Source organism: Marmota monax, unplaced genomic scaffold (genome assembly GCF_021218885.2).
Source record: "Marmota monax isolate L192 unplaced genomic scaffold, Marmota_monax_Labrador192_F-V1.1 WCK01_AAM20220418_F8-fsc00003, whole genome shotgun sequence".
Taxonomy (NCBI): domain Eukaryota; kingdom Metazoa; phylum Chordata; class Mammalia; order Rodentia; family Sciuridae; genus Marmota; species Marmota monax.
Window position 1 is genome coordinate 29,629,837 of NW_026694084.1, and position 16,413 is coordinate 29,646,249.

General features: G+C 46.1%; 1 long non-coding RNA gene across 1 annotated transcript; it reads left to right on the forward strand.

The window, feature by feature from the left end:
• Positions 1 to 2,456: 2,456 nt before the first annotated feature.
• On the forward strand, positions 2,457 to 15,609 carry LOC124106914 (uncharacterized). Its single transcript, XR_006856228.2, has 3 exons — positions 2,457 to 2,495; positions 6,721 to 7,309; positions 13,405 to 15,609. It is a non-coding gene; the product is annotated as an uncharacterized LOC124106914 (long non-coding RNA).
• Positions 15,610 to 16,413: the final 804 nt, after the last annotated feature.

The following is a 16,413-nucleotide window of genomic DNA, read 5'->3' on the forward strand; positions in this document are numbered from 1 at the left end:
AAAATCCTCTTGCTCTGCAAGCCAGTTTATGGCTCCTGGTCATGAAAATTTAGTAAGGGGCTGGTTTTCAGATTCACCTGGCTGCCAAGAACCAGGTGAATATAAAAGGTGAAACGCAGCTGTAAGAATTTTTGTTTCTCTGGGATTGTTCAAGGAAGAGGGACCCTGTCAGATGATTCTAGGTCACTGGGATGTGTGTCTGCTCTGTAGCAGGGTGAGGAAGTTTCCTTCAGTTCCTTGACCGTTTCTTGAGCACCTACTCTGCCTAGCCGTCCTTTTCCCAGAATCATCCAGTTTTCTGAGCTCAGCATCCAGCAGCTGTGTTCATAGGCTCCCAGGTTGCCTGCTAACTATGAAGTACCTTCCACACTACCTTGACCTCGGGAACAGGGCTCTCCTGGAGCAGAGATCCCTGCACACATCACAGAACAGGACTGCCTGGGACCTGATCTCCCTCCTTGAAGATATCCCCGGAGCTTAGCTCTCTCTGTTCCACATGAGCACAATGAAAAGGAATCATTTGTGTGTAAGATGTGGCTTCTGAGTAGAGATCATCAAAGGGCATGAAATGCATATTATTTTAGAAAACCTTAACATTTACATATTATGTGAAGCAATTGAGAAACATCTGATTATTTCAAATCCATCAGAGGCATCTGAGTTTATATAAAAATAGAAAATACTACACATTACTCAAAACCCAACATTATGTGATGTAAATGCAATGAAAAGGGGACTTCTAGTTGTCACCAATTCTATAAATTGTCACTTGGGCGGCAGCCATGCAGAGACAGTAGGTAATTGTAATCAGAATCCTTCCAAATACACGAGAGAGCCAATGAGAAAGAAGCGGGGTGCTCCTTGACAGCCAGGTGAATCTGAAAACCTCCAGTACCTGAAAGTTGATGCTTCCCTTCCCTTGATTGGAGCCAAAGTACCCAAGATGATAATTAATGTCAAAAAAGTGTTACTGGCCTAAAATAAAGCAGAAAACCCAGAAAGCACAACTAAGCAATGGCTCTAAGAGATGCACCCTCCACAAGTCCTTCTAGGTTCCCACAGACAAAGACCCCAGTGATGAGTTCACAAATTATAAATCACACAAGGAAACCGTCCACCCGTTGTGCTCAGAAGCTGCAGACAGAACTAGGAGCAGGAGTCAACCCACAGGACCTGGAGATAATCAAGAGGTCTCAAAGAGATACTAAGTAGATTCAAAATGATTCAGACATCAAAGAAGACAAAAATGCAAGACACCCTGAAAAGAAGACATGCACTATAAAAAAAAAAAAAAGATCAAACTGAAAGTCTAGAAATGAACAACACAGGGGCACGGAAATTACAATGTGTACTTGAACTTGCACAGACAAGCTAGAGAACTGAAGGGACAGAGCTGAAAAGAGAATTTTCAATCAGAAAGATCAGAAGAAAACACAAAGAAATAAAGGAATAGAAAATAGGGGGAAAGAGGTTGGGGGATAAGGAGGACATGACGAGAACAGAGCTGCTTCTAGAGAGAATGCGGGGAAGAGAGTAGATATTCCAAAAGATACTGCCTGAGAATTTTCTAGAATTGATGAAATACATAAATCCATCTGTCTTAGGAAGCACAGCAAATTTTGATCCAGTTGAATGTGCTTTCTCATCCTGACTTCTCATGCTGAACATGACGAATTGTGCTGTCCACTCGTCTCCTTCAAAGTGGGGGGAAAGAACTGTGGACGGCAATGAAAGAAAATGAAAGTGTATTTACTGTCACATCCTGTTGCTGGGGTTTGATAGTCCTGGTCTGGGCTCAAGCGGAGGGCAAAAGGCACCCAGAGAGAGGTGGTAAAATCTTTTATTATCAGAATTTGATAAAACCAACATCTGCAGAAACTGAAGGAGGGTGAGGACAACGGCTCTTGGGGGAGAGCATAGCAGTGTCACTGTGCTGACCACACCTTTCCTTTCAAAGTTATCTTGGGGGCTGTTTATTTGAAGTTTTGTGTCAGTAGGGGACTAGCAGGAAACAGATGGCCCAGTCAAACTGGGTGATGGAGGAAGTTTAAGAAAGGGACCGTTTGCAGAGACATGGGCTGGGTTCAGGGAAACCAGGAGACTGCAGGCGTGCTGGTGGGTGAGGGGCAGTCACCACCTCTGGGCCTGGAAAGCAAGGAGGCGGGGAGGCTGGACCCCAGAGGCAGCTGCAGGAGGGCCACGTGGCAGGCACTGTAGCTCTCCCAGCCCTGCACGGGGCCATGCAGCCAGCCTGCCCCTCTGGAGGTGTGCCCAGGAGGATTTGATTTACCCCCCAATTCTTCCTCAAATGTGTCCCAGTTTGGACAGTAAATAGTTAGATCATCCAGGCAAGGGCACCCGTTATAGCCCAGTCCACTTGGAACAGTCTCAGGAGAAAGAAAGCAAAGCAGAAGGATGGAGAGCACGGGTGTGGGGGTGGGGGGGGGCACAGGGGAGCATGGAAGACCTTCAGTCTGAGTATTTCCTGCTCATTGGTAAGTGGTTTTCCTTTCCTTTTATTTATTTATTTTTTTAGTTGTAGTTGGACACAATACCTTTATTTTATTAGTTCACTTTTATGTGTGCTGAAGATGGAACCCAGGATCTCACACATGCTAGGCCAGCTCTCTACTGCTGAGCCACAACCGCAGCCCCTCCTTTTATTTTTTTAAGTTATATTGAGATATAATTCATATGCTATAAAATGCACTTTTTGAAATATACAATTCAGTGATATTCACTATGTTCACAGAGTTGTATGACCATCACCACAATCATCTTTAGAACATTTTCATTCCCACTCCTGCCAACCCCCTTCTTAGTAGCAGTCATCCCCACCTCCCTGTATGTCCCTGTCCCCTAGACCTAGGCAGCCCCTGATGTACTTTCTGTCTTTGTAGGTTTGCCTCTGCTGGACATTTCATATCAGTGGGTTTTTACACTGTGATCCATGTCTTACTTCTTCCACTTCCCGTGATGTTCTCAAAGTCCATCTATTTCTAGCAAGGGCCAGCACTTCATTACTTTTTATGGCTGAATAATAGTCCACTGAATGGATATGCCACATTTTGTTCATCCAATCACCAGTTGATGGCTATTTGAATTGGTTCTACTTTTTGGCTCCCACTTTTTTGAAAACAGGTGCTGTGATCATTCACCTATGAATTTTTGAGTGGAGGTATGTTTTCAATCATTTTGGATGTATGTATCTATAGTGGAATTGCTGGGTCACATGGAAAATCTCTGGGTAACCTTTTAAGGAACTGCCAGACTATTTTCCAGTGAGTGTTTTTTAAATTCTGCACAGGTTTTTTAGAACATGAAATAACTATAACGGAGTCATGGTCAATCTATTCGTAAGAGTTGACACCATCCACCAACATCAAAAGATTTGTCTGATCTGTTGTCTCCAGCTAGTCATTGGTGGTATAGTGAATCTCTCCATTGCCAACCTTTGTACCCATAGTAAATTATTTATTGATTTTTTTCCAATGGCACGATTTAATAGATTTTAAAATTTCTTTTTAGGGGCTGGGGATGTAGCTCAAGCGGTAGCGCGCTCGCCTGGCATGCGTGCGGCCCGGGTTCGATCCTCAGCACCACATACAAAGATGTTGTGTCCGCCGAAAACTAAAAATAAATATTTTAAAAAAAAATTTCTTTTTAGAATATGCCATTATTTAGATGCCTCTAACATAAGACTCCCAGATAAACAGGATTCTGTTGTATTTGATTAAAATTCTGACTATATATCAGTCTCTTATAAGTTTATTGGCATAAGTCTATCACTGAGGGTCAGCTTAATTCTAAATTCATTGGGAAGGCCATGATTCTGGATCTTGTGCTGCAAACTTTGTACTGCATTCTGGCTTTTTTCGGACAGCAGAGTCCATTATAGTACTAGAATTAGGAATTAGGGCCAAACTGAGCCCCAGCAGTTTGGCATTTATACAGTCTTTTCTCTGTCCACTTCACACATTTAAGTCATCAGAGGTTCCACGATTTTGCCCCCAGCAGCCCTACCAGAGGGACTGCAATTTCAATAGGCTTTACCTGGGTAGACAGCAGGCCTCCTTCTCTGGGTCTTACGTTTTTCTTTGAAATAAAAAATAGAAACAGAGGCATGGGGGACCTATCTTTGGTGGGAGCAGTGTGCTAAGGTAAGCTTAGGAGTTTTACGGGCTTGAGTTCAAATTCTGGTGTTTCCATGTTTCAAATTTGAACAAATGATGTGGCCTACCCACAACATCACTGGAAAAATGAAAAATATACTGCTCATTTCTCTTTTGGGGGGGGGCGGGTACCAGGGATCGAACTCAGGGGCAGTCAACCACTGACCTGCCTCCCCAGCCCTATTTTGTATTTGATTTAGAGACAGGGTCTTACTGTTGCTTAGTGCCTTGCTTTTGCTGAGGCTGGCTTTGAACATGCAATCCTCTTGCCTCAGCCTCTGGAGCCACTGGGATTACAGGCATGTGCCACTGCGCCCGGCTTATCCTGCTCATTTCTAACTCTGGGTGTTTAGGGAGAACACAGTTATGGAGCCCGGTCTGCAGTAGGCACTCAGGAAAGGGGGCGTTCCCCCTGACAATAAGTGGGGGGTTGCTCAGGGCAGTAGGGGTGAATTTAGACCTCTGAGCCAAGAGATAATTGTTTCGAAGCAGTTCTTGTTTACTTTTAATAATGGGTTTGTTGGCTTTGAATATTAAGAACCTGTCCCAGCCTGAGCAAATGGAGACTTGAGAACTTGAGCTCAGTGGCGATCTTTGCAGTCACAAGTGGTCAGCGGCCACGAACAAGTACAAGCAGGTGGTATGCAGGGAACCCTTCCATCTGCAGGGGTAATGACCCCACCTGCGATCCTATCCAGCCCTTCAAAGGTGGTGGCAATCATCACCCAGCTGGCTCCCTGTCCTCAAGGCAGGAATGACCCTTCCTAATCATGTCCCGGCTGATGCACATCAGGAGCCAGAGGAGATTGGAGCTGCCCCCTGGGCAGGTGAGTCAGAGTGTCTAGGCCCTCCTTTTCCTCCTATGTAAAATGACAGGGTTGTCCCCTTCCAGGTGAGTTCAGATGCGTCTCCCTTGTGACTATGACTGAACTCGAGGCCGTGGCTGTAGCTTCTCTGCATTCTTTGCTTCCAGTATTTAGATGTGTAAGTCTGTCTGGGTGTCTGTCTTGGTGTTTCAGAGACAGCTGGAAACCAAGGTTAGCGTGCCCTGCTCTGGGCAGTGACTCCAAGGGTCACCCACAGTGAAGGAAGAAGGTCCCCTGTGAGATGGTGCTCAATACAGCTCTGGCTGACCTTGATGTGTAAATATGCAAACACAGACAAATGGCCAGATCTGGATCCACCTGCACTAGACAAAGCAGGCAGCCTGATCCCTTGGTCCCCATTGGTCTTCCCAATTGTGCTTCCCACTGAGGCTCTCCCCCACCCCACCAACTTGTTTTCATTTATTTTACCTGAATGCTATGTTAACCTAACCCTGTTGAAGGAGGAGAGGCCTCCCATCTCACACCTGCTCTACACACACTTGTGTTTTCTAGAACAAATTCAAGCCCAATTTTAAAATGAACATAAGTGTTCCCCATAATCTAAACTTTTCTGAAAGGGAGATCAACACTCAAAACGGCAAAAAAACAATCTCCTTTTGGTCGAAACTACTTATTTGAAATATTTTCTTGATCCTGAGTTGAAATCCTCCCCTGTTGAATTTGATATGGAACCTATACTTAACGGCACCAACTCTCTTTAGACATCAACTCTCAGAGAGACCATGTCAGGAGCCATACAACTGGGGTACAGAACCCCAATATCCTCAGGTTCTGCATTTGGAGATTTCAACCATGGATTGACAATACTTGAAAAGCAATTGCATCTGTCCTGAGCATGTACAGACTTTTTCTTGTCACTGTTTCCTAATCAACACACTATAATAACTGTTTATATAGCATGCACTTTTACTTGGGATCCTAAGTAATCTAGAGGTAGTTCAAAGCATCCAAGAGGATGTGTGCAGGTTAAATGTATATTGAATGCCATTTTATGTAACAGATGGATCTTTTTAACTACTATCATTATAAGAACTATTCTGATAATAATTTGAACACTGGATTATAAAAATTCAAATTTAGAAAAAGCAGTTGTATCAGGGGACTCATTCATGAAAATGGAAAGATCTTTTATCAAGTAATTCCCCCCAGGGTCTTTTAAATAGCAATCTCCCCCGTTTTGATTCAATTTGCGAAAGGCCCATTTAGGTGCATTACTGGACCACCTCGGTGCGCAGAACGTAACCGTGTGTTGGGTAACCATTCGGCTCTGTCTCCCAACTTGCCACTAATTCATTTTGCCATTAACCACTGCTTTTCCCCAGAGGACATTTGATCTGCTTGCAGGAGGAGCAGGGGCTCAGGGCAGCCCCTCCAGATGCAAAGGCTTTCAACAAGCTGACAATCCAAAGGGACATTGTGATTTCGACAGAAATGATTCATTGAATCACACTTGAAAATTGTGTGCTGTTTTAAAGACCTGATCAAGGAGGCTTCCCTCCTGTTTGAGAACAATGCCATGGGCTGGGGGTGGGGCCGGGTTGTTAAAAGGACCATCCCTTTAATGGATTCCTTAAAATGCTGAATTCCAGGCAATAACATTTCTATAATCCTGGTAATATTCTTATTTGCATAATAGCCCAATTTCTGAAATGTTTTCACAGATCCTGAAGAAATCTCAGGGGGTTGGCTGGAAAGGGTCACCCCTGGACTCATGTTCTAGAAGGACACCCTGTTAGGAGCTTCACTTCCCAAAGGCATGGAGCCAGACCCTTGGACTTTTGATTTCAAATCCTCCCCCTTCCTTTCTTGGTGAGGGGATGGAACCTGGGGATTCCTTCACGCTAATGCTGTATCACTGAGCTACGTCCCTGGCCTTTCAAATTTCTGCTAAGAACACCTCTCAGCATCTTCCCAGTGCATCGTAACTAAAATTACCAGGTGGGACTCCGTTCATCCAGGAGAGGAGCACACACCAATGAAGGACTCCGTTTTCCACCTGGCAAAATACCTGGCCCTGACGGCACAGGATTCTGAGCAAGATTGCTCCCCCTCGAGAGCAGCCAAGTCCTGGGGTACAGCCAGCATTACATTCTGATTTTTTTTTAAAGCAATGGTTTCCCTTCTGTGGACTGTGAAGAGAGGGTCCTCCATGGAATCCACTGTAAGAGATCCTTACATCCTTGTGAACCAGAAAGCCTTGGGCTATGGTTTGGACATTCCTACCAAAACTCATGTTGAAAAAAATTTTAGGTGAGTATAAAATATTGTATGTGAAATTTTTATTGAGCAGATATTCTGACATGTTTTATTTACTTATTTACTTATTTTTATTGGTGCATTATAGTTGTGCATATCGATGGGATTTGTTGTTGCATATTCATACATGCACACAGAATAATAACAATATAATTTGCTGGAGATCACTCTCCGGCCCTTCTTCCCTCCCTCCACTCCTCTCATCTCCTAACCCCTTTCCTCTACTCATCTCCCTTTGACTTTCATGAGATCTACACCCTCCTTTCTTTTCTTTTTTCCTCTCTAGTCTTCACATATGAGAGAAAACATACAACCTTACAAACTGAGTTTGACTTATTTTGCTTAACATGATGATCTCTAGTTTTATCCGTGTTCCTGCAAATGCCATAATCCAATTTTCTTTATGGCTGAATAAAATTCCATTGTGTATATATATTTTCTTTATCCATGCATCTGTGGACAGACACCTAGGCTGGTTCTATAGTTTGGCTATTGTGAATTGTGCTGCTGTAAACATGGGTGTGCATGTATTATTGTAGTAAGATGCTTTTAATTCTTCAGGATAAATACTAAGGAGTGGTATAGCTGGGTCATATGGTGGTTCAATGCCTAGTCTTTTCAGGAAGATTCATACTGATTTCCATAGTAGTGGTAGTAGTAATTTACAATCCCACCAACAGTGTAAAAGTGTTCCTTTTTCTCCACATCTTCTCCAGCATTTACTATTGTTTGCATTCTTGATGACTGCCATTGTCCTGGTGTGAGATGAAATCTTAGTGTAGTTTTGATTTGCATTTCCCGAATTGCTAATGATGTTGAACTTTTTTTTTTCATGTATTTGTTGGGCATTTGGGTCTCCAGAACCATGAACTGAACAAAGCTGCATCCTTTAAAACTACTTCATGGGTGGAGTTCAATTGTAGCAAAGAAAAGTGGACTAAGGGGCTGGGGTTGTGGCTCAGTAGAGCGCTTGCCTAGCATGTGCGAGGCCCTGGGTTCGACCTTCAGCATCACATAACAATAAATAAATAAAATAAAGGCAAGGTGTCCAACTACAACTAGAAAAAAGAAAAAAGAACTAAGATGATTTGTGTAGTAAGAGACTGAACAGACAAATGGTGATGGCCAGACCTTATAGAAAAATAGATTTTTATCCACCATCTGTAGCCACTTGCCTAGGAAGCCCCCACCAGGAGGCCAGGCTGCATTATTTCAGGGCTGAACGGAGCCAGTTGGCCATCTCTAGTCACAATCTAGGACTCCAGACAATAACTTCTGCAACAACTGGCCCCAAGTGGCCAGGATATGATTAATAGCTGCAGCTTCCCGAATCTTTGTCACCACTCACAAGTTAGGACCAACCAGAGGAAGCCAGATATACCACCTTCACTGATCACATAGGATGCCCAGCCTCTAGTGATAGCTGCCCCATGCCAACTGCCTCCACGGGGGCACTTCCTAAGCTTCCCCATCCCCCTGGGTGCCTTCAAGGCTCCACCAGAACACGAGATTGGTGGCCAATTCCCTCACTATGACAAAGGAAGAAATAGCCTTTGCTTTTCTCATTTGGCTGGTCTTTATTTATTTTCATTATAAATCAGAGAAATGGCTCATTTATATACATACTATTCCCCCAAATATTCATAGATACTTTGTGTTGTGCAAAACACACACTCATTTCAAACACATAATGCCAATTATGTGAAATCTCTGAAATTTTGTTACTGGGCAGTGCTATGGGTTAACACCTTGCAGCAACTCAGGAGGCTGAGTCAGGAGGATACCGAGTTCAAGGCCAGCCTTGGCAACTTGGAGAGACCCTGTCTCAAAATTTAGAAAAATAACAATAATAATAGCAGGCTGGGAGTGTAGCTCAGTGGTAGAGCACTTGCCTAGCATGGGAGAGGCCCTGCTTCAATCTCCAGTATCACCAAAAAGAAAAAGAAAAGAAAGAGAAAAAAGAATTGCATCCATAAGCACTAGTTTGAAATAATACAGAGTATAGAAATAAGCTACAAATCAGATGTATATTATTCCTCCGAAGTTGAGAAATAATAAATAGCAGAGTATCCAAGAAAGCAAGTTCTAGTCCTAACTTTGGGATTTGAACCACACTCAACTACTTTCTGAATTGGACCTTGGGCAAGTTTTTGTTTTGTATTGTTTCATTTTCCCCACTGCTCGGTGAGCCTGAGTTTCCTCTTCTGTCAAAAGGAGCCTAATAACCAGGCACAGTGACGCACACCTGTAATCCCAGCAGCTCAGGAGGCTGAGGCAGGAGAATCTCAAGTTTAAAGCCAGCCGCAGCAAAAATGAGGCACTAAGCAACTCAGTGACCCTGTCCCTAAATAAAATACAAAATAGGGCAGGGGATGTGGCTCTGTGGTCGAGTGTCCCTGAGTTCAATCCCCAGTAGCAAAAAAAAAAAAAAAAAAAAGGAGCCTAATAGCCCTATGTCAGGAAGGATTGTTGTGAGGATTAAATTAGATCATGCAGGTGAAACGTGACCTGCTCAGCCAGCTAGTGACACTACTTCATTGTCGTGTGTATAGAAACTGGAAGAATTCACAGAAGCAATCATCAGCGGCCGCTATCGCAAGAGAGCAAGCAGAGGGAGGTTCACCTTCTGTGGGAAGCATTTCTGTGTGACTTGAATTGTTTTCATAAGTATATGTCAATTTTATATTCGAAAAATTCAAAGGGTAAAAGTGGTCCGGGTGTTATAAAGAGCACACTGCACGCTGCTGCAGGAGAGTGTGACATCTGCAGTGCAGACGCAGAGCCAGGAGGCTGTGTGGTGGGATCCCGAGAGGCAGAAGGCAGACCCTCTACAAAAGAAGAGCAGTGAGGGACTTGGTTGAGCTGAGCTGGGAGGCCTGGCTGGAGAGGTCAGGAAAAGGCTGTCCAGGAATGACAGTGCAAGGGAACTAGAAGCAAGGCTTATTTATCTAGAACTTTCCTTCTCTTATCTCTGCTGGCCTCCTCCCTGTCCCCCAGCAACTCTCTCCTCAGGAGATATGAGAACTCAGGAAGGGTGGGAAAAGTGAGTCGGACCCTAGGAAGGGAGATTGGTACAGGCTGCCTGTCCTGACCGTCCTCTTCCTTCCCCACCTCCCGGATCTAGGTGCTACCCAAGTGATCTTTCCAGAGAAAGAAGTTTCTAGAGGGTTTGTTCTCTCCTGCTGATGCAGTGAAGCAGCCCAGAATTCCTGCACAGTGTGCTAAAACAGCTTCGATAAATCCCACTTTGCCAGGAGGAGAACAGCTCAGGCTGGGGCTGCTGCAGCCAGGTGCAAGCCAGACTGCACCGAGGCTCTGGGCTGTGCAGGCACCGGTGGGACACTACAGACATCTAGAAATAACGTAGGGACCTAAACTTGCTGAGCACGTAACTGGTGAGCCCGTGAGCTGTGCCAGGGTTCTGGGCACAGTCCTTGCCATCAGGGGGTGTGAGATTTTGAGGCAGGAGTCCTAGGAAAAGGTAGTGACATATGGTGAGGGCCACACAAATGCTCATAAGATTCTGTTTGCTTGGAATGTGGTTGTTATGGTTTGGATGTTAGGTGTCGCCAAGAGCAAATTTGTGAGACGCTGCACAAAGGGTCAGAGGAGAAATGGTTGGGTCATGAGAGCCTTAACCTAATCAGTGCACTGATCCCCTGGAGATTAACCGGGTGGTGACTGAAGGCAGGTAGGGTGTGGCTGGAGGAGGTGAGTCTTAGAGGTATGCCTTTGGGTTTATGTTTTCTTCTTGGTGAGGGACCTCTCTCTCTCTCTGCTTCCTGGTGCCATGTCCCTAGCTGCTTTCCCCTATCACATTCATCTGGCGCCATACTCTGCCTCACCTTGGGTCCAGAGCAACAGAGCCAAACTTCTACAGACTGAGACCTCTGAAATCGTGAGCCCCAAATAAATTTTTCCTCCTTAAAATTGTTCTTGTCAGATCTTTTGGTCCCAGTGTCAAAAAAGCTGACTCAAAGTCTGGTCATCCTAATAGAAATTAGTAGTCTTCATTTCATGGTCCCTTGTACTCTGTTCATTTTATTCAAGTTTGCCTTTGCATCAGCAAAGAAGCTTAAATGGTGTGGTTTATAAGCAGGTCAGACTCTCAGGTGATTTATTGATGACAATAAAGAAACAATCACAGAGTCAGGTGTGGTGGTGCAAACCTGTAATCCCAGCAGCTCAGGAGGCTGAGGCAAGAGGATCACAAGTTCAAATATAGCCTCAGCAACTTAGTGAGGCCCTAAGCAACTCAGTGAGACCCTGTCTCTAAATAAAATATTTTTTTTAAAAAGAGGTGGGGCTGGGGATGTAGCTCAGTGGTTAAGTGCCCCTGGGTTAAATCCCCAGTACCAAAAAAAAAAAAAAAAAAAAAAAAAAAAAGCAAACAATGGAATCCATTCAGGCATTGGGATGGTTAATTTTACATGTTAACTCGGAGGATATTTGGGGCTGAGAATACCATTTAAGTTGGTGAACTCTGGGTAAAGCAGATAGCCCTCCATTATGTTGGGTGGGTCTTATCTAATCAAATGAAGGCTTGACTTACCCCAAACCCAGTCTCCCAGAAGAAGAGGGAATTCTCCCGAAGACTGCCTTTGGACTTCATCTACATCAGACTCTCCTGGCCCACTAGACTCTCCTGGCCCACTGCCTACTAGCCCACCCTGCAGATTTGGGCTCACTAATTTTCTAGCCTCCAAATCCCATGAGCCAATTTCTTGTAATAAATCTCCTTATATACTCACAAACACACACACCCTATTGGTTTTGTTTCTCTGGAGAACCCAATACAGGTGGTTTGGTTTGGGTTTTAGTTTCTGTCTGCCTTCTCTACTCATCTGGGATTCTGAAAAATGTTGCCAAAGAAGTGCTCCTCTCCCCCAATTTGCAAAATTTCATCTTAGAGTTGAAAGAGTGGAAGAAGCTAACTCTGCGGTGGTTTAGTACATTATACTGCATCCTCTGCAGGAACTATTGGTCAAACAATGCAATAATTGTGCAGAAATGCACAATGTGTGGACACATAAGGATATTTAAAAATGAATGATAGGTGAAAAAGCAAGAAATTATATGCAAACTTAGGAATGACTATGGGATCTGTGTTATGAAGACGGATTAGACAGAAATTAAATAAAGTGAAAATGATCATCTGGGATGACAGAGCACTTAATTTCCTAACAAGTGCATATTGATACTCTGTGTCAGGCATAGTTCTCAGCCCTGCGAAGAAACAATTGTGAGTTTTGGTTTTTTTTTAATCTCTTCGAAAACTTACCGAATACCCCCTAGGAAGGCAATAATCAAAAGGATGGACAATGACAGATTTTGACAAGGATGCAGAGAAATTAGAAGGCTCATATATAACTGGTAGGAATAAGAATTTTGCAGTCTTTTTTGGAAACAGCTTGGCAGTTCCTCAAAGAGTTAAGCCTAGAGTTCCTGTTTGGTGTGGCACCTCCAATGCCAAGTGTGGGCCCCAAACGACAGGAAACGTGTCCACCCAGAAATCTGGACGTGAACGTTGATAGCAGCATTATTCATGATTGTCAGCAAAGTCCATCAACCACAGGTGGCTAAACCTCGTGTTAGGTCCCCCTGATGGGATATTATACAACCATGAAAGAAGCCAAGTGCTATTCCATGCTGAAGCATGGATGGACCTTGAAAGCATCGTGCTGAGAGAAGCCAAACACAAAAGACCCGTATGCCATTATTCCATTTCCACGAAATGTCCAGAATGGGCAGATCCAGGGGCAGAAAGTAGATTAATAGTTGCCCCAAGCTGGGGGTGAGGGTGGGGTGGGGAGGAGCATTGGGAGTGACTGCTGGGGGTGATGAAAATATTCTGGAACTGAGGGTCATGATGGTACGACTCAGTGACTAAAAACCACTGAATTGTGAGCTCTCAAGGGTTCATTTTAGAGTAGTAAATGTACAACAATAAAGCTGTTATTAAAAATTGCCTAATGGTGTTGTTAGGTTGCTTTTATAAATAAAATGTGTGATTCATGTTTTCTTTAAAAAACAGGTTGCCTGCTTGTCAAGTTCACATCTCGATAACGGTGACATGCCCTCTATTTCAGCCAAATCCTCAGAAGACTGTCCAGGCAGGTGCCAGGTGCAGAGCCGAGATACAGCAAGAGAAAGGGGCCCAGTTGTGTCTCCCAGGCCAGGATCCAGGACAACAGTGCCCTTCATGTTCCAGGCAGCCTTGAGCAGCCGGCAGATAAAGTCCACGTGCAGGAGCTGAGGTGGAGTGAGGCCCGTCAGCTGGGCGTGAGGTTGGACAGTCGTGGACAGGAGGAAGCCACCGTTCTGTGAGCGTTCAGTCCTCACGTGAACCTGGAGAGCGTCTCCCATGAGCTCATTCCACAGGGAAGGAGATGAGGCTAGGAGAAGCCATGCCATCTGCTCAGGTCACAGAGTCAGTGGGGTGCAGCTGGGCTGTGGAGCTGGAGCTGCCCTTCAGGCCTGGATGCCCCCCAATCCCCGCCTCTGTGACCTCGACTTCCTCTGGGCCACAGCCAGGAGACACTGGTGTTCATGTGACGGGGGCTCTGCTTTATGTTTCAGCCTGTGGAGCTGTGTTCCCACAGGTCCCATCATGAGGCCAGAGGCCAGAGGTCAGATCAGAACCCTGGGCCTGGGTCCAAGGGGAGACCCTTCCACCCACTGCACGTGTGGCTTGCGGGCGTCCTCGTGTCTGTTTCTGCAACCCGGAGCCTTTGTGGTCAGTCCTCGAGGCTAGGCCCCTCAGCCCTCTGGCTTGCATAGCATCGAATGACAGAAGCAGCCACCTGGAAGGAACGCGTGTCCTCTCACATGGGTCTCCTCCTGACCCCCACCGTGGATGCTATTAGTACCCACGTTGTGCAGGTGGGGACACTGGGGTATGGCAGGTGAAGTCATTCGTCTAGATCATCCTGGGGGGCTGGAGCCAGGTTCCTACAGAGGCGATCCCACTCCAGAACTCCTAGGGTGCTGTCCCTCCAGCCCTGCAATGTCAGCTGTGGACGAGCAGAGCCCAGGGCTGTCTCCACTGAGTTCCAGGTGTCCTCGTGGATGCCTGGTACACAGCGCGGCTCAGCAGGTATCACGAAATGACAGACTGACTGTCACGGCCCTGCCAAGGACGCTCTGGAAGAGCTGTCACCTGCAGGTCCCCTTCTCTGGCCCTCTCTCTGGAGCTCGCCTACGTCTGTTCCTTGACACCGTTTATGGGAAGCCGTGTTAAGTTTACAGCCTCGTGAGCAGCGGCTCCGCGGGGTCCGTTCCCACGTCGGCTGCCGCGGGATCCTGGCAGCTTTTTTTGGGTCGTTCATTTCCCCTGCGTGGCGCTGATGGCTGCCCCAGACCTCTCCTGAGACGTGGACTATTTTGCATTTGTAAGCTACCACCTTTATGGAAAAGGCCTGTGGGATTGGGGTGTGCCGTGACCACTTGTTCCCCTGCAGACAGTGTCAAGGCCACCTTCACCTGAAAATGAAAGCACGTGACCAGCAGTGTGACATAGAGAATGTCCTTGTGGCACTGGATGTTCACGCAGGACTCCAGTGAGGCTGTGTGTGTGAAGCACACCAGGGGCAGGGGGTTGCTGATGCCAAGGATTGTCCTGCAAGAGTTTACAGTAGGGTGGGGGAAGAAAAAGGAGGCACCCTTTTGTGGGGACAGGCAGGACAGGAAGGAGGGGGAAGGCTGGGGGCTTGAGGACTCTGCCCTTCCACAGCCCCCACCCATCACCCTACCCTACCCTAGTCCCCCTCAGCAGGACGGCAGGTGGAGGGAAGTTTCCAGAATACAGTTCACCCCCGGTCTGTGCCAGGTCCCTTCCCCAGCTCCGCTTGTCCCCACAGCATGGCTACGAGAAGGTTGTTACTGATTTATTTTGCAGTGTGGGAAACTGATGCTGACCACTGCCACTGCCAGGTGACCCAGTCATCAACCAAATCAAGGTTTGTCTGTGGCCGGAGCCGCCCTTCAGCCTCGGCCACCTGCATGCTGACAATGAAAGACACCCAAATCCGTGACGGTGACCATGAGGACCTCTTTCATGTCCTCCGGTCTTTTTGTTATGTGGGCGATTCTCCAGTCTGCTCCCTCTTGGGGTTCAGCGAGTAAAACCTCTTTAAAATGTCAAGGAATGGGGCACTCACTGCAGGAAATGGAGTTCTCCGTGATGGATGACCTTGGGGAGGAGGGATGCCCCTGAAGGTGATGGCAGGCACCAAAAAAGGAAGGCCCCTGGCGGGAGGAGGAGAGGGCCCCAGGAGAGCTGGCGGAGACGTGAGTCATCCTAACCACCAGTGGGGGAAGCCCTGGTGTGTGTTTGTTTCCATGGCTACCCGCCCACCCTCCCGCCTGCAGGGCAGCCTTCATTTCCTCTGTGATCCTGTGTGCCCCGGGCAGCCCTTTCGCTAGTCAAATATTTGCTCAGTGTTTCCACCTGCCCATGTGCAGTTAAGGCCAGGTTCTGCTGCTCATAGGACACGGACACCCCCAGCGGCCCAAGACCTGGTTATTTTTCTCTCACAGTCAAGTCTTCAGGTTGGCCTTGCAGGGCTGGTATGGAGTCCCTTGGTGTCACCAGGGTCTGGGCTCCTGTCTCCCTGCTCTTCCTTCCACCTGGGACTTCTTAAAGAAGGTGGGGAAAGAGCCTTTTCCAAATGAAGCAGCTTTTTAAGAACCGCCTCCTGAGGCACCCAAATCATGCTTCTCCTTGGCCAGTATTTGTTCACCTGCCCACATTTCAGGGGTGGCTAAGAAACACAGCTATATTTTGAGGATTGCTCACAGCAATTTGCACATCTAAACACAAGGACTTACTAATGGATGGTTGGTTGTTCCAACAGGCAGATGCATACAGGTCAAATCTGGCCACAGATGCTTTGTCAATAAAGTTTTATTGGTCTACTGCCAAGATCATTCGCTCATATATTTTCTATGCCGATTTTTGTGTTACAACAGCAGAATAAGTATCTGTGATGACCTATGGTCATGGCTTTGACCTATTCAAAGCCTAAAATAACTCATTATGTGACACTTCTCAGAAATGGTTTGTTAACTCCTGGAATAAGCAAGTAGCAAATGGCAAT